Genomic DNA, 18,722 nt, shown 5'->3' on the forward strand with positions numbered 1-18,722 from the left:
ATGGGCTGAGGAATGCAGCGATGCTAACCCTAACCCTAGCTCTTCAGCAACGCGCGCACACACACGCGCGCGTGCACACAGCTGCAGAAAGTAAGAAAAAGAAGGGAAGATTCCGGAGTGGGCAAAGCTGCATGTGCCAGCCCCAACACTGTGATCTGTCTGTCTTGAGTCCTTATAAGGCCAAAAAGAGAAGAGCTTGTTCTCTTAAATCCATCTGGTTGGCATGAGTTGAGAACAAATAGCCAAGTGGAGCCACAGATACGGTGGAGCAGATAAAACTTCACTTGAACACACTCAAGGCATGTGGGGGTCATGTAAAATCGAGAGCGTAAGAGAAAACGCTCTGGAGAATATAGGATGGGAAAAGGAAGAAGAACGAAGCAGATAATGGAGAAATATGTATCAGGTCATGTTTACACTGACCATGGCATGGTTGTCTGTGTCAGGCAGACTATTTTGTATTCATGAAGCTGCCGCTCAGATGGGATTTTCAGACGTAACATTCTATAGTTTACGCAAAACATCCAGCTAGATGCAGGTACGTGTTTGAAAACATCTTAAGAGATGTCAGAGTAGAATGGTCAGGCTTGTTCAAGCTGACAGGAAGGCTACGGTAACTTAAATGACAGTTCTTTACGTCCATCCTGAGCTAAAAAGCATCTCTGAATGGACAACATGTCGAACCTAAAGAAAGAAGAGCTACAATGGCAAAGAGATTCCCATCAGCCAAGAGCACGAATCAGACACTAAAGTAGGCACAGACTCATCAAAAACTAGACGTCAGATGCTTTTCTGCTCAACACATTTGTACAGAGTTGTTATTTTACCTGAAGTGTGTGAAAAATCAGAGATATCGAGCAGTTTTTGAACAAAAACAAGCGCTCAGCCCCAAAAATCTTTCTATAGTCAAAGTTAACCTTGGTGACCTGTACAGCTATACATATGGTGTAGAAAAAATAAAAATCTGATATTTTTGCCATATCACTCACCTTTAAGAGAAAGCGCTCTATCGCTGTTTGCCTTATTCTACTTGCCTCAGAGAATGAGCGAGAGAAAGGGAGAGGTACAACGATATTCACATTGACTCATCAGGGTGGAGTTTCCCCCAAAACATTGCAGTACAAAGCTTATCTGTGAATGGCAACACAAGCATCACACACGATTTACGATATATTTAGAAAGTTTGTGCTAACTTTTTTTTTTAGTTTCTGGTGCTTTTCCAGTTTAAACACCACTAAATAAATAGTCGACGATCGGTGTTTAGTTGAGATGCTAGTCAGATTTTACAGTAATAACAAATAAAAACAGCCCAGAGGACCTCGTGTGACACAAGGACGTCATACAGGACACAGAGAATGTGTTACGACCATGAATATAATCAGAGGTGGCGAATGATATCGAACACCACTTTAACACACACAAGTTTAAATACAGACACAGATAATAACTGAAATAAATACAGGATCTCTTGTGTGTGTAACACAAGGAAGTCAAACAGGACACACAGCATGACACTATTACGCATCGTAATACACACGAATAAGCCGTGTGTTGCGCAACAACCATGACTATGATCAGAAACAGTGAGCGATGTAGAACAACCGTTTAATAAGTACAACATGGTTCAAATCCGACACTGATACAAACCGAAATCGAAATGAAATACAGGATCCTGCGTGTTTCTGTACAAATATACCAACCTCTTTCTTATTTGCAGACACACTGACATGCAAAAACAGACACACACAAGACAGAAAACAGACAGGCCCATATACCAGTTATATATTTGCCAGTTCTATAAACCAGTATACTGGTATACATCCTAATATTCCAGTTTCTCTATCTGACCCACAACAACAAATATTGTTGAAAAGTATACAGAAAAGTATAATCAAGTAAGGAAAATGAGCAAAAGTCCCTTTGCAAAATGTGTGCGGTTTATCAAACATTCCTGTTCTTTTCTCACTGAAATTCTTACGTCCTCTCACATCTGCCTCAAACAATAACTGTACTTTACAGAAATGAGCAATGGAGAAGTGAGAGTATGTGTGAGAGAGTGAGTTAAAGGAAGGCAAGGTGGCAGAGAGCAAGAGAGGAAGACAAGGATGTGAGAATGAAAGATATGCACTTCATGTGTGTGCGAGTGTATACAGTGTTGAAAGGCTCCATAGCTAAACCATAGATTAATCATGCTAGCAGAGGGAGAAATAAAGGGTGGAGGACAGAAAGAGAGGGAAAACAGGCCTGTGTGCATTCCACTGCCTATGACCATGTATATTTTCACTGATCCCAAAGAAAATAATCCATTGGCGGAATCCAGAAGACTGCGAGATCCCAGAGAGATAGAAAGAAGAAGACAGAAAGAAGGAATGATATATAGAAACACAGAAACATTAACTGTTAATAACTGTTAAAAATGAAATTAAATGGGGGGCATAGAAGCCTTTATTATCACCACATATACACATTAGAGCACAGTGCTCTTGACCATTCTGTGTTCTGATCCCAACCTCCTTTAGTTAGCGAAGAAAAGAATTCCAGTGTTACATTACACCTGTACTGAAAATAGTGCTCCGTAATAACCCAGGATTCTCCCAGTGATTTCTCCATTTCGTATAACTCGCTGTTTGTGTGAACCGGACTACATATACTCCTTTTCCACCAAAAGGAACTGGGTGCTGGTTCAGAGCTAGTGCTGGTTCAAAGTTGGTTCCACTGGTGAACCTTCTAAGAACGGTTTGCCTTTCCATCGGTTAGAGAGCCGTCACAGAGCCAAGTCTGACGTCACTGTATACGTGTCACGTTACAAAGCAACGTTAGCGCAGCAGCGGCAAACACAATTACATCAACACTGGCGGATGTTGCTTTACTGTTAATGCTCATGGCTTTGTGAACCTACATTGGCATCCAAACGCGGCGAATCCAACGTGTACGTGCAGCTCCACGTAATTTGTATAAACGGAGGTTATAATCAAGAAAATACATAACATTATTTTATCATTAACACAGAAAAAAGTTAGCCTTAGCATGTAGCTACCTACTATCATGTGTGCTGATAAATGATCATATTGCGGTAAAGTAAAAGTGTATTAAACATTAGTATGCTTAAGGTACATTATATAACAGTAGCCCCGCCCACAGCTCCTGACACAAGCGGTTCTTAAATCTAGACCAGCAACGTTTTGGTGCTACTTAAGAACCACTTTTCCTGGTTCAGAGCCGGTGCTTTGACTGTCGAAAAGAAATAACTGATTCTAAATTAGGCTTTGGCTCCGAACCAGCACTCAAACTACCTCAGTGGAAAAGGGGCAATAGTGACCTACACTTCATGTCTCTTGACCTTTCAAGTAAATAGGGTTAAGAAGTAATCCATGATAATAAAACTGCCTCAGTAACCAAAAGGTAAAATCCTCAATATGATCATTTATGACATTTGGCACCAGAGCAACATGCATTTTCTCATATTATACAACTGAGCAATTGAGGATTAAGGGCTTTGCTCAGGGGCCCAAGAGTGGAAGTTTGGTAGACTTGGGATTTGAACTTACAACCATCTGACCTGTAATCCAATACACTTGGTCTTAAACTTAGAATTGAACTGTCTACAGTTCTTACTCATCAAGAGATCCTGCAACTGACTGCACAGACCTTTCACTGGCTTGATGCTAAATCAAGCAGATCCATTACTCTAGTTACACTGGAATTCAAGCAGACATTTGTAAAGGCATTCTGGGATGGGGGTAGTACTGTATATTGAACAGAGGACAGCAGAAGTGCTTGTAAAAAACAGCACTTCTGCAACACCATTGTATTATTCAACCATGCTAGATGACCTGAAGAACCCTAGAGCTTTCAAAACAAACATTGATAGTACAGGTTTTTGTACAAAAGAGTTGTATTTACTCAAATGATCCCCAACGTCCTGGACTATGGAAAAACCATACTGTATCCGTGACCTGTACATGAACTTTTGCAGTGCCGGTAACCTCAGGGCCATAACCTCAAAGGACACGTGAATAAGACACTGTCCGCCTTCACCCACTGGTAATTGTAAAGGGAAGTGGTAGCTCTGATGTTAGACTAATCAGGAAGTTGTGAGTTCGCATTCAAGGACCACCAAGCTGCCACTGCTGGGCCCCGAAGTAAGGCCTTAACCTTCAATTGCTCAGTTGTACAAAGTCTTTCTGGATAAGAGCATCCAATAAAAGCCATACATGTAAATGTAAGGCCAGAGATGACTTTCCAAAAAAAAATCTTTTTGAACCATCAGAAGGATCCAAGATTTCTTTCATTGATGCTGCCAGAATGTTGATCACTCTGTCTCTGTAGAATAGATAAGTGTGTGAAGAGAAACTGGAATAGAATGTGTTGCAAAAAATAATTCAAGCACCTACTCCAATCATGGGCAGTCCTTCATCTTGCCCTTCACCCATTGCACATCTTTCTTGGCAAGTGTTGGAGATGTGTCCTGAGACCAATAAAAGCTCAGTCGAGATGGTGGACAACAGTCCTGAGAGGAAACAGCCTTTTTAACAAGACAATTCTCTGTCAGTCAAGTTGTATAAACTGTATCTGGTGCAAAAATGGAACAAAGGACACGACCTCTCTTTTGAATATTAAATGATTAAATGAGTGACCTTTAACTTACTGTAAAGAAAAACAGTCAAAAATGGAGTTGTCGGTATAGATGTTTTTAGTCGACTGGTCATAACACATTTAACATGCGTGGGGATGAGTGATGATCAAGTGATAATCATATCCTCCAGTTCTTTAAGCAATCGTTTTTTTCCATTTTTGGGTAAAACCATGAGATCTGCAATGCAACAGCTTAAGGGAAGTGATCCATGACTACCACACTCTTGCAGTGCACTGTATGGATCATCAAGTATACTCCAACAGCTTTAGTAAAATTCAGTCTGACTGACCATCCATCCCAGTTGATTTTCCGTTGTTCGGTTCCTGGATGTACTTTGTCTTAGATTCTCAGGTCTCTGACTACAAACGTTTTTCATAAACAGCAAATGTCCAGCTGGTTTTTGGTTTCCCTGCCAGTAGGTGTGTCCGTGTTGTTTAGTTCCTAAGAGTGCTTCTTTTCCACATTCTTTAAGAAGATCTCTCAGTAGGAGTTTGGTCCTCTCGATGGCGTCATTGGCAACTGAGGTGTTATTGGAGCTGCTATGTTCTAGTAATTCTTTTTCTAGTGCTTTTCATTCTCTCTTTCAAAACTCTGGCATGCTCTGCGGTGTCCCTTAGAGAAGGTGAGGGGGGGAAAAAAAGGGAAAAAAAACTCATGCATTTTACTCATAACACATTGCCGACTTAGTGATGGGAACCTCTCAAGTTTTTCTAAGAGCTTCAGAAAAAGTAGGAACATTGAATAAAGGTGTGATCCTGTAGTAACCTGTAATTAAAGTGCCAGGGTGTGTGATAAGAGCTAACTGCCAGAAAAGAGACATTTACTGAGTTATAGTGATGATATGACAGAGTTTGGTTTTATGAGCCTCTATAAAATCTGCCTTTTTTTCCATTTTTTTTTCGTTGCAAATCTCTTGCAAGTTTCAACAACCTTGCCCAAGACACGTAATTAATGATTACCTTTAACCATGTGCACTGTATAACCTCCGGAAAATTATGTGAAAGAAAACTTACCGATTACTACTTTGGACTGATAACTATTGCAAAAATAAAGAACCTTCTGTTCTCTGGAGATGAAAAGAAACTATTTGCCATTCATTTCTTCAATACATATAAAAATGCAGTTTTTCGATTTCAAAAATTCTAGTTTTCAAATCTTTTCAAAGTACGTCTTAGACATACGACGTCCAAGGTAATTGAACCAAGTTATACTAACAACTGGTTTTCATTCATCCAAAGCGTTTTGATCACGTATGTTCAAAATCATTGATGTACTTCTATATTCTGGCCTGGTTGCCGTGAGCAGACTGGTCTTGAAATATAGATCAAGGACACGCTGCTGTATGGAGTTTTGGTAGGCACCGGTCCTACTCGGTATCCTGTTTCTGTACGCGTTTATGTGTGGAGCTCTGCGCTCGGGCTCCAGTGAACGTGAGGTTGGCTAACGAAGGAAGTGGATTTATAAAAGCCAGGTTGGTAATGTTGATTCAGGTGCCTGGGCAACATCCTCATTCTGACTTGCTCCTTTTAGGTTCTTGTTTTCCTTTCTTTCATGAGCTGAAAAACCATGGACAAAAAAATCCTATTTAATCATCACTGCTCCTCCTCTAAAAATGCCCAAGAACCCCAAGTAAGGTCAAAGAAAACACAGAAAAGCAGCTAAGAGATGAAAAACAACATGTAAGCACACCATCAAGACCTAAGGCCTAGACTGACTCCATGAGCCACAGTCACAACAGCCGTGACATCACCAAAAGGGCATTTCTCTCTTTATTTGCTTTTATGGCAGGTCTCCCATGTTTCTGACAGCAGATTAGACATGCTCCAAAGCTGAGGGTAAGAAGAGAGACAGAGAGAGAGAGAGAGAGAGAGAGAGAGACTGGGACAAAAAGCTTGCCTTCCTCTTTAAAACATACACACAGACACCGAATCATTTCCTGTGAATAATCATAGCCCTTGAAGTGTATCTGGTTCTTATCAAGCCCCAAAGTATTCCTGCTATCATCAGGAGGCATAAACTCATTCCTGTACTCACGGTTCTAGCATTCATCTCGCATTTTTTGACTTTCACTCTTTTCGATCCTGCTAAATTTATAGCGGATAAGATTACGCAGTCGAAGGAGCTGCTAGAAATGGCAGAGAAGAAATAAACAGATTATGTGAGGTTTAGTAACTGCCCTCGCATACCTTCCTCTCCCTTGAAGATTAGTGCTTCTGTGAGCATTAAATATTTGACATTTTTAGAATTTACCATTTTTACTCTCGCTGATAGCAAACAGTTCTCAAACTGCTACTCACTTGTGTATAAACTAGGTTATTCGTGTGACACTGCTGATACAGTTATGTTTGCTGTAGACTTTTGGAAGGAGTCTCTGGAGTCAGAGTCCATCGTGACGGAGCTTTGTGGTTCCTTAATACACTTATAGCTGCATTTCTTACGTTTTAAACCTTATGAGAACGCTAAAAAAATGGTGATGGACAACTGTTTATAGTCGTTTATAATTTGTTGAGTAAGGCTGAAGTAAGACTTTTGAGTGTGCTGTACTTTAATGCCTTAAAAACAATAATAATAATAATGACAATAGTGTGTTGTAAGATAAAGGAAATAATGCGGGATATGCTGTAATTGTAAATTACTTTTGCACTCAAGTTTAGAATGAAGAGACTAACCTCAGTCAGCATCCAATATCTTTAGCCCTAAATCCATTTCTTGCACCTCGAAATCTTACAAAAACATCATCTTCAGCTGAACGTTGGAATTGTGGTAATAATTTCGTACGATGAAACCCTGAATGAAATACTGAGAGGTCAGGAAGAGTGTGTTGATGTCTCCATATACATCCCCTTGACCTTCTTTTCACCTGTCTGTCTGGGACTCTCACTGTCTCTAATAACAACAAGGACACAAACATTTTGAATATACAAAACGTCTGTGTGGAACAGACACAACACGGCTTCCGGAATGATCACACACGACAAGCTGACGCTCTCAATGACTGCGAAAGGAGGGTGAACTCTGTGACGCCATGCTCTGGTGCAACCCTCGAGCTGCTTTTGAGTTTACTCACTGCACGAGGCCATGACCTCCAGGGACTCGTACTGACCTGCAGTGCATGTACTCGTCCTCTGGTGTCATTTCCCACACAAGTGATGAGGGGTTAAAAAAAAAAAAAAAGGCAAAGTATCAGCCCTGTGAAGACGGAGTCCAATGCAGCACAGCTTTCTAACCCGTAACATTCTTGTGTTCTGAGCCCCACTTAAGAAAACACACTACGGAGAGAGGGGGGCAGAGAGAGAGAGCGAGCGAGCGAGAGAGAGAGAGAGAGAGGGAAAACACAAAACATTAAAGACATTAATAACAGGCAAGTTTCCACCCAGCTGACCCAGACATCCCTTTTAAGGGCAAACAGTTCAGATTCCTTTTTTCATTGGGTTCCAAAAATACCTCCGAACACAAAGAGGACGACTAAAGCGGGAGAGACACGAAGCACTGGACATACCAACAATCAGAAATATCGACTCCAAAGGTTTGAAAACACATAAGCAATGTGACCGAGGAAGAAGAAAAAAATCTGTATATTATTTTCTTTTTCTTTCTCTCTTTGTTCACAACGTTCTTTCCTACATGTTCCTCCTGGCACTCGGATGTGTCTTAAACATGTTTAAGAGTTTAACATTCTCGCAGTCTCATTCCAGCTGTGGACGTACCCTCCCTACAGGGAACACCACACACACACACACACTTTTTTCTTTTAATCTGATCATCAATAAAGTTGGACACAAAAAAAGCTCAAGAACTGTTCTGCTACTTTGAAACTTTTGAGATTTTCCACTTTCTCAGAAAAGAAAAGGGGGAAAAAATAAGTTCATGGCTAATTTGAATTTCCCCGAAAATAATCCAGTCCAAACACAGTCTGACTGCAGTTGTTGTAGTGTAGTGTATTTCTAATATGTGCCAAATTTAGTCGTGATCTAGCTGTAATAGTTTCGGACTGTAGCTGTGGTTTGAAACGCTCTTCCCGGGTTTCTACCTTCCTCCACGCACGGGTTGGTTCCAAGCATTTTTTTTTCCGAAAAGAGGGCCTTGATTATCTGGATTAGGTCTTCGAAGATTTGGTTTGGAACCGAAGCGGACAGAAAAGACAATCTCCAGGAGGATTGCTAATCACTGGTGTTGCGTTTATTCCAAAAATACGCACCCGCTGTTAGTGTAGCCTCCTCCGAAAAACTACTGACCATAATTAGAAGCGGACTTTTAGGAGAAGTATTAGGCACAGCTGCCTCGAGAAAGCCATTCTGCAGCATGCGGAGGAAATGATTAGGCGCCGGTGTCCTAGTACCATCATGCTCCGTGTGTGTGTGTGTGTGTGTGTGTGTGTGTGTGTGTGTGTGTGTGTGTGTGTGTGTGTGCACGATAAGGAGGGAAAGAACGACTTGCAAATTCAAACCTGATGGAATCATCAAGCTCCTCTGAAGCTCTGAGTATTTTTGCAAAGCACTCAGAGGTCACAGGAGGAGATAACGTCATGATAGACTTTAATGTCCTGCACAACACACTTGGCCTTTGGGATTTCTGCAGTTGTGTGGTGTGTTTATATGTTTGCTGGGGCCAAATGTCCTAGTAAGGACAGGAATATCTGCCCATTTAGACCTTAGAGGGACACTTGGCTGGTCCCCACAAGGAAAACCACTTTAAGCAAAACAAAAAATCCCCACAACTAAAATGGCCAAAAGTGAGCTTGTGTATCAGTTTTTTCCAACTAGTGGGGAGGCCTCACCCCTGAAGTGCAGACACGCCCGCAGGCAGACACACCCGCAGGCAGACAGGCAGACACACACACACAGGCAGACGCACGCGCGCAGGCGCACACACGCGCGCGCAGGCGCACACACGCGCACGCAGGCGCACACGCGCGCACGCAGGCGCACACGCACGCAGGCGCACACACACGCACGCACGCAGGCGCACACACACGCACGCACGCAGGCGCACACACACGCACGCACGCAGGCGCACACACACGCACGCACGCAGGCGCACACACACGCACGCAGGCGCACACACACACACGCAGACAGGCAGGCACACGCAGACAGGCAGGCACACCCAAAGCTCACATCAGTGAGCAGAAAGTGAAATGGTGTCATATTCCTCTGCTACTTTTACTCACCTGCAGGGCCAACACCTTCAGCTGTCAGACAAAACACATATATACACATATAACTAGAAACAAGCATACGTCGACTTTCAGACGCACACACTTGCATGCACACACACACACACACCCCTTCACTCTTATAAGGGAGGTGCAAATTAGCAACATTTTGATCATTTGAAATTTGATCAAATATGTTCAAACTCATTCTGAACCTTCATGTTACAAAAAGCAGAGTTTCCCCAAGTTCTTACAGATCACCTTAGTTCTTTCTTTACTAGTACCAGAGCTGACCAGATCACATAGTAGTGTCATGCTTCGTATTCGTATGTGTTTGCCAGTCACAAAGCCTTCACGGGGCTCCAATCTCTCTTCTGTCTCTGTGGTCTCAGGGCTGTGCGTACTATTTTCAATCCTCCGCCAAAACCCAAACCACGTGGTTCTCGAACCCTAACTTATGTTTGGAGAGCAAGAGAACTGTTGGTCACACCATATATAGTATACACCATATCTAGAGTACACTACTAGTTTTGTGTCTGGAAAAAGCAGGAGAGAGCGTTTCCTAACGGATTCGTAGCCATTATCGCACCACAGTGTACACGTAGTCGACTTCAGCCGTCCTTACAACTCAACCCTTATAAACAAAGACCACTACAAAGGATACGAGATATAACCCGATAGTAACTGACACCTATTTTGCTTCCAGGAAGAGCTACTTTAAGAAGGCACCAAGCCACAACACACAAACAGGTTTCTAGCAGCTAGGGTGAGGTTGATAAATCTATTAAGATATTTTCTCAAGAACTTAAAGGAAGTTGACACAGTGTCGCATGCATGTCACATTCTCTCTCTCTCTCTTTGCTTTCTTTTGTGGTGTGGTTTGTTTTTCTTTTAATGCTTTTGGTTGATGTTGACTATGTTCAGTTTGGGAGCTGCTAACGTTGAATGAAAGCTAGCAAGTCGCTTTTAAACGTGAAGGAGGTTAAGGGTTCTGGTGAAACGTGCAGGAGCTTGTTCAGGTGCGTCAGCATGCCGCAGCTGCTGCCGAGCGCCTGTGTGTCTCGGAACAGCTCACAAACCTCCGTCTTACACCCTACTTGGCTGTAACATCTCCAGGGCATTATAGCTTTTGGTTCTTTAATAATCCGGAAGTTGGAAGTCGGTTTAGGAGTGGAACTTAAAATTGATCATCGTGAACAAGAATCCGAGTTTGAGCCACTGTTGATTTATAAAATGCACTACGATCCTGGGGTCTCTTTTGTTAATGTTTACAGACAGATTTACTTTGCTTTATTTTTAGCTATGCAGCTATGAGAATAATCCAGATTCAAATTCAGACTGTCGTGTAATTTGTTTTTTTACCATGGTGTGTGATAAACGTGACCATGTTACTTTTGCAGTGTGAACGGCAACACATCCAGACTACATCAAAGGCAAAAGACGGTCTAATCACCGGTGTTGCCATGTTTGCGGATTTCATATAGGATTAGGTTTCTGCCACGTCGTGTCTGATAGACAAGGCACATTTTTCCATGGCCAGGACATTTTCCATACGTTATACTATAAATCTTTCCGCTTCACTTTGTCTCAGTGAACAGGTTTATTCTCATAGATGCTCTTTATTTCCACTACTAAAATGCTGGGGCTCGACTCTTGTGTGGGGTAAAAAAGAGGGAGCACATTACTCCTATTTTACGCTCACTACATTGGTTGCCTGTTTGTTTTAGAGTGGATTTTAAAATTTTGCTCCTCGTTTATAAATCTCAGAATGGTTTGGCCCCCCTTATCTCAGTGAGTTACTGACTGAGTATCAACCAAATAGATCCCTTTGGTCTTCCAACCAGGATCTATTGTTTACTCCAAAGTCGAGGTTTAAATGCAGGGGAGATCGTGTTTTTGTATTGCTGCCCCCAGGCCCTGGAACGCCTTGCCACTGTCCATTAGACAAGCCTCTTCTCTTAATATTTTTAAGTCCAGGCTAAAGACATTTTTATTTTCAAAAGCATATGGCTGATGGGATGTTCGTACGATTTTCTGTTTGTTTGTTGTGTGTTTTTTTCTGTTCTTAATGACCTAATGGAAAGCACATTGGTCGACGGAAGGTGAAATTATTTGTGCTCTATAAATAAATTGTCAATTGTCATTGTCAATTGTCACTACATACACTCACTGGGTACTTGAATAGTTTCACTGATCCCTTAGCTAATTATGCCAATCATGTGGCAGAAGTGGTGAGAAATGGTCAGAGGAGAATGGTTGGAGCTGGCAAAGTCTAGTGTAACACTTAAACACTCTTTAAAACAGGTATAAGCAGAAAAAGCACCTCGGAATTCATGAGCTGAACCTTAAACCTTCGGCTAAAGAGTTAGGACAAAGAGACCACAGAAAGCACAGGCTCAACAAAAATGCAAAAGTGACAGAGACAACAGAAGTCAGAACTGAGGTCACGTTTTGTCTTTTGATGTGAACTTGTGAACTTTGATGTGAAGTCAGCAAGTCACCAATCTCAGCAGAATACGGTTTCAATCTGAAATGACCTCTCATGGCTTTTTCTCTTAGGCCAGTTTTGAGTTTTGGGAAGTGAAACCAGGTCATCTTCAAATCGTAAAAAAACAAAAAAACAAAGCAAGACAGAAAGTTAGTTGACGACACGTTCCAGGTGTGAACGGCAGGTTGTTCTCGGGTCACCTGAAACTTGGTTGGTTTCAGGGTCACCTGAAACTTTCCATTAGAAAGTGTGACTAACCCCCTCCCCTAAAAAACAACCCCCAAACACAAGCAGACAAAGACACAAGATAGGACCTTTAAGGAAACCAAAAAAAAAAAATACAAATCTCATTTCGAGCATGAAACAAGTGGAATCAGCTAAACTGGTTAAGGAATGCAAATGTGCCAGTTTGCATATGAATAAGATTCAGCACTCAGATTTAAATCTGGCTGAAACAGGGATAAATTTAACTAATGCATCTATGCAGATTTATTTTGTGGTATAAAGAGGACTAAAAGACTTCAGGACAAGTCGCTATTTGAAAAAACTCTCAAGTCTCTCAAACTCAAAGTCACTGTGACTTTGCTATGAAGCCCCAATAGATTTATTCTCACTTCAACACCATTTGTTCCATAAACAAAATGATACAGAGCAGAAATGAAAGCTAACATGGACCAATAAAATAGCAAACAATATTTCTGTTCACTTGTATTCTTTGGTTACGTTTTAAACTGTTAGAAGGATTAAAGGTTATGTTAAAATAACTGTTTTTGTGCATTCGTACTATGCTCTGTATATCCTCTTTTAACGGGACACCAGGATCAGACAGAGGACTTCGTTAGCAAGCACTCACAGGTGGAATTCCATTCCTCGGCGCTGATCCGATATCCTGACAAGCGAAATGCGAGAGCGTCCCTTAAAAATATACAGCACCTCACACGGTAATACAAGTCTGGACCAGCAGGTACGATGTGGTGTAACTAAAAAAGCACCTCAGAGAAACGGATTAAGCCAGGATTTTTTCTGTTTGTTTAATCCCCAGATTAACCATTCGCTGGACGTCCTTAAACATTGTCAGGATCTGAGGACAGCGGCATGCTGAAAGCCGATGCTGTGTGGAAAAGTAATCAGCTGCTCAGAAACAGGCGCAGAGGGAAAACACGCAAGCACTGTGTACAGGGCAGACACAAACTTAGGACAAGGAAATAAAGGACAAACCTTGACGTATCCTACACACCTCACATATCCTGTTTAAGATCACAAAGGTCACCGCTACTAGCTGCCAAACCAACAATAATCATTGTTCAGGGAGTGAAATTCAACCTTTGAGTGAGATTGACAGTAGCAACGTTGACGCAGATGAATGATAAGGGCTTTCGAGACAGAGATAGCAAACAAATAGGCAGACACTAACCACATACCGATCGCAACCCACACAGACACGTCCTATCCAGCTACACGGACCTGCGTGAACGAACGTGGTCTTAAATACAGAGTTACTGTCAAGGCCAAGTACATGCTGAAACTGGTTTTCTACTGAATGGTTCATGGTTACAGAACGGTTTAAATCAAAAGTAAGAGATCGGTGGCAAATCGAGTGCGAGGATAGTGAAGAGTCAAAAAGAATAAAAGCTGCAGTATCAATCACACACAGCATCATGGTGATGATTCAAGCGTGTTGATTTAAATTCAGGGTCCCTGAAGAAGGACACTAGGGTCTGCAAAAACGACCATCAGTGACATTAAATTTATTAATGAGTTCTTACAGAAAAAGAAGACATTATTTTCTACATACATTGCAGCAGAGTGAAATTCTTTTCTTCACATATCCCAGCTTGTTAGGAAGTTAGGGTCAATACCCGGGGTCAGCCATGTTACTGCACCCCTGGAGCAAAGAAGGTCAAGTGCCTTGCTCAAGGGCCCAACAGTGACAGCTTGGCAGTCCACAGGCTTGAACCTTTGAACTTCTGTTCAAAAACCGAGAGCATTAAACATACTAGCTAGTCGCGAGTAAACTTTTAAATAACATCACCTAACATGGACCTAACGTGTTTTGGTGGCAAGTTCTGGAATCAAGATGATAAAAATATATTCAATATATTTATTTTATTTCTTTACTTTGTTGATCTTGATTTTGTTACTTAAACAAATCTTGGAAAATAAATCTGCACTGGAATTTATTTTACAGACCCTGGCTATAAAAGCTCTGAGAAGTGTTGCACTGAAGAGACAAAACACAAATTCTCAGATCTGCTGTTTTAAGAGTATTGTGAGTTTTAAAATCATTTTCACGATGCACTGAAGGACTGAATGAGATTTCTGCACCGGTCGATATTCTCGCCAACAGTCTGTCAAATTCTCAAATCTGATTGGTCAGAAAGTGTTGAACAATTATCTATAACAAGAACTTAGACATCAGGGTCATGATGCAGGTTTATATGTTACATTAACATTTCTATAACATGGTAGAGTCACACACAAGTGTCTCAGGAGTCAGAGATTTGTAAAAGTCTAAGTTTTCCAACTAAAAGGTGGAAGACTTCACACTTAGTGGTTGTTTGAGTTGAAGTCTTTTTTTCTGGGTTGTTTTATTATAATCAAGAGAATGTGATGGTTATGACTGTTTACAGCTCCTATAACATCATAAAAGACTATAACCTAATAAAGAGTATGTTTGTTCTTTAACAAAGGAAAAAAAAAGTATTAGTGTTGGTATACTTTGGAGAATGCGATTAAGTTTGTGCTTATTAACAAACTTTGGGATAGCACCAGAAACTTGGGGGTTTTCTTAAAGTTGAAAAGTTTGGACATTGACAAATATTAAACACACACAAAAAATAATTGAAACGTGATTTCAGGACACATGAATATATTTAACTTTCAAGTATTGTGGATAAGTGCCTGTGTGTACTCCTCCACTTGTTCAGTCAGCTAGGTCCAGCATATAGCTTAAACATGCATGCACATGCACTGGGAGCTGCTAACTTCGGAGTCTAACTGGAAAACCATCATTTGTTGAACCTTCATGTTTGAAACAGGTCAAGGCAGGTCTCCTGCTTTCTTTTCTTTTCTCCCTCGTTCGCTTGCTCCCTCCCTGTTTTATTAGTCCCAGCTGCCTGATTAGACCGATGTAGCCGTGTTTGAAGCTACTGCTGCAACTTAAGCACTGTTCTCTTTCCCAGAACCTGGCAGTACCTAGGTCTTCATCTTGGAATTCTAAACAGCAATCTGCTAGCAATCAACTCTCAGTAAATAACTAGACACAAATTTACTGTGTTCAAATCTGATTAACCAGGGACCGACTAACCAAGGACCTTGTTCAGGTAGCATGTCACTACTGGAACAAGACTAATTTTGTTTCCCATCTTACTGGAATTTGTCATATTACTTTCTAGGAAATATTTTCCCCATTTGTTTTAATGCCATCTAGGGATTCAGACATTCAGTTACAGACCCACAGTATATTTAGAAATTCATAACAAAAATTTGTGGTACATCTGTTGTGCAGACTGTCTGAAACAAAACAAAGTACAAATGCAAATATAAAAATATCAAGCAATAACATCAATAATAATTATAACAATGATGATAAAGATAAACACTAACTATTAAGATGTCTGTTTTCATTACAATTACTGTTCTGTCCATTTCCACCAATAGCACCCCAATTACTTAATGGTTTAGTGAAATATCAAGCCTTTTATAGCAAACAACCTACAGTAGTGTACATTTTGAAACATTACTTAACGCACAGGTTCGTGGTTTGGAACACAGCCAGTGACATGAGGTGAAGCAACCATTAAATATATTATCCGTGTTTTTTTTCCTCCTCATTAGAAATAGTCATTCCTCTTCACAGGTATTGAACCAGCCCAGTGAGACTTATCATGCCGCTACAAGTTTCCAGCATTAATTGGTTGAAAACAATGACACTCGTATGTCTCTTAAAAAGATGAAACATCTTCATATGACTGTTGAAGGGGCAGAAAACAAACTACAATTGAATTGATTTTTCAGCAGGTTTCAGTCATGCCGATCATTTTTAATAAAAATTTGTCAGTGTTATCCGTAACTGGTGTTTACTACACACTCATAAAGTAAGACCAAGTCAAAAAAAACTTTTCAGCTGACATTAATAAACTCAGATCATTCTGCACTGACATCAAGAGAAATATGAACACTATGTATCTGACAAGAGGGAAAATCAAGTCCTGACAAGAGCACCAGACAAAACATGGGAAGGGGCTGAAGCAATGTATATGGAAACTGGCTCATCTTCAACGCTCTGCAGCTAGATTATTATTATTCCAAGCATATATTCGGCTCAGAAAACTTGTTCCGGTACAAGTACTTGGCAGGGGAAACAAGTGGCAATATAAGGGCTCATGTGACCTGTGACAGATGTACACTTATCATGTATATAGCCTAGAACTGTACATATTTCCTTCAGGTTCCAAGTCTTTGACACCGAAGCATGAGTGTCCCCTAGGAAATCGTCAACAAACACAAACAACCTAACAATCATCCTTGTGAGGACTTTCCAGTGGTATAAATATTAATGCAGGCTTGTGAGGACTAGCCAAAGGTACACACAAAAACTAAAAGAAAGTATTCCTATCCTTGGGGTCCCCACCAAAGTAACCAAGATATAAACACACACACCCCTTACTAGTCGTACTTAAGAGGACTTTCCATTGGAATAATTATAAATGCAGGCTTGTGAGGACTAGCTAAATGTCCCCATTAAAATCAAGACAGAGAGAGTATGTTTCTCTATCCCTCTGTGTGTGTGTGTCTCTATCTGACACTGACACAGACACACACACACACTTGCGTCATCACCCTTGAGAGGACCTTTCATTTTGATAACAATCAATGTAAAACCTTTCAGATATCCAGTCCCTTATGGAGTGTCCACACAAATGTCTCACTATCTTTATGAAAATATTTCATCCAAAAGTCCCCCAAAAAAACTGATTTCCATTTAGCAGAACGCCAGCGGCGAGCGCGAGGCCTCTGCCAACCACACACACACACACACACACACACACACACACAATGCGACAAAAAAAGAGCTGGTCACAAACTGAACTATCAGCTCTGATACACTTCAGTGACTCGGCTCACCGGCGCTGTTACAATGTTCCAGTAAGAAAATGTTCCAGCTCAGCAAATCAGACCGAAAACCAGGAACAAAATAAAGAAAAAAAAAAGATCTCAAAAGTTGTCTGGCTTTAGCTCGAGTCTTTAAACATCGCTTTTGTGGTATGGTGGGAAAATTTAAACCGACTAAAAATGCTTAAAAATAGACTACAGTGTCAGGAAAATCGCCCAAGGTTGCTGACGTAGGATTTACATGAGTGCTGCTGGATGGACGCACAATGTGCCAAAACATCTACACACCAACATTCAGACCTAAAGCCTTACAGAATATATTTTGTGTGTGTGTGTGTGTGTGTGTGTGTGTGTGTGTGTGTAAACAAACTAAACAAATAAACACCAGGAGCGTTTCTGGTTTCGTCCAGGTTTCCGTCCGACTGCAGCAGAAAGGCGGTGGGGACTAAACTTACCGCACTTATGGAGTTCAGATCCGGGGATCTGTTTCAGACACCAGGCTCAAGTCATAAACCAAACACGACTCCGGTCAACTCACCTCGACACGTGGACGGTGATAAATCCCATTAAACAAAAAACCTGGCGGATGAAAGTGAGGTAGCTCCCCGGCGCACAGCTCCAATACACTGGACTGACTTTCTCTGTGTGTGTGTGTGTGTGTGTGTCTGCCTCTCTCTCTCTATGTGTGTGTGTGTGCCTCTCTGTCTCTCTCTCCCGGATTAGACCGGCACATTCCTCACAGCTCCAGACAATGAGAAAGAAAAGGTGGGTTTTCTTCGGCTCGAACCCACCCCTAACCACGTTACACAGCCGAAAAACAAACGCCCTTCCCCGGCTAAAACAGGCCCGCCTCCGCGATGCAATAAAGCCGGACCGACATCTATCAGAGCTGTTCGAATCTTCAATTGCAGAATCGACTCCGGTTCTGATTCCAGGTGTTTGGAGTCGCTTCCATACCATCACTTTCCTAGCGAATTGTTAAATAATTAAATTTTATCTAACCACAAAAAATACTTATACTAATTTTTTTATTGTTATACCAGCAGCATTATACAAATACACGACCTACAAAACTCCACTTTAGTTAGCAACGAAATGCTAGCGGCTAATCAGGGTTAAACTTCAGTGGACCACAAGAAGCTTTATCGTGTAAAACAGTCACAAATGGTTCTTTTGTTCTGCAGAGTAAAAACATAACTCACAGATACAGCTAATTCTCACACTTTATCAGTATGTTCTCAGTGAGCTGTATCATGTTGATTCAGAATCGTTGGAATCGATTTCCTTATGCCGCTACTGAAAGAATCGACTCTTTTTTTTTTTTTTGA

At 41.2% G+C, this 18,722-nt stretch overlaps 1 protein-coding gene across 6 annotated transcripts in view; it reads right to left on the reverse strand.

Annotated features, from left to right (window-relative positions):
• Positions 1-18,109, reverse strand: part of luzp1 (leucine zipper protein 1) — a 50,108-nt gene extending 31,999 nt beyond the window's left edge. For 2 of the 6 annotated variants that reach the window (XM_060880404.1, XM_060880403.1), the window contains exon 1: positions 17,933-18,109. The gene's annotated coding sequence lies outside the window, so the exon portion shown is untranslated. Of the gene's footprint in view, positions 1-989; positions 1,038-7,305; positions 7,326-13,132; positions 13,191-17,932 lie in introns of those variants that run through there. The other 4 variants (XM_060880406.1, XM_060880409.1, XM_060880405.1 and 1 more) reach the window with 4 other exon arrangements.
• Positions 18,110-18,722: the final 613 nt, after the last annotated feature.

This window comes from Tachysurus vachellii, chromosome 10, assembly GCF_030014155.1.
Source record: "Tachysurus vachellii isolate PV-2020 chromosome 10, HZAU_Pvac_v1, whole genome shotgun sequence".
In the NCBI taxonomy this organism is placed as follows: Eukaryota; Metazoa; Chordata; class Actinopteri; order Siluriformes; family Bagridae; genus Tachysurus; species Tachysurus vachellii.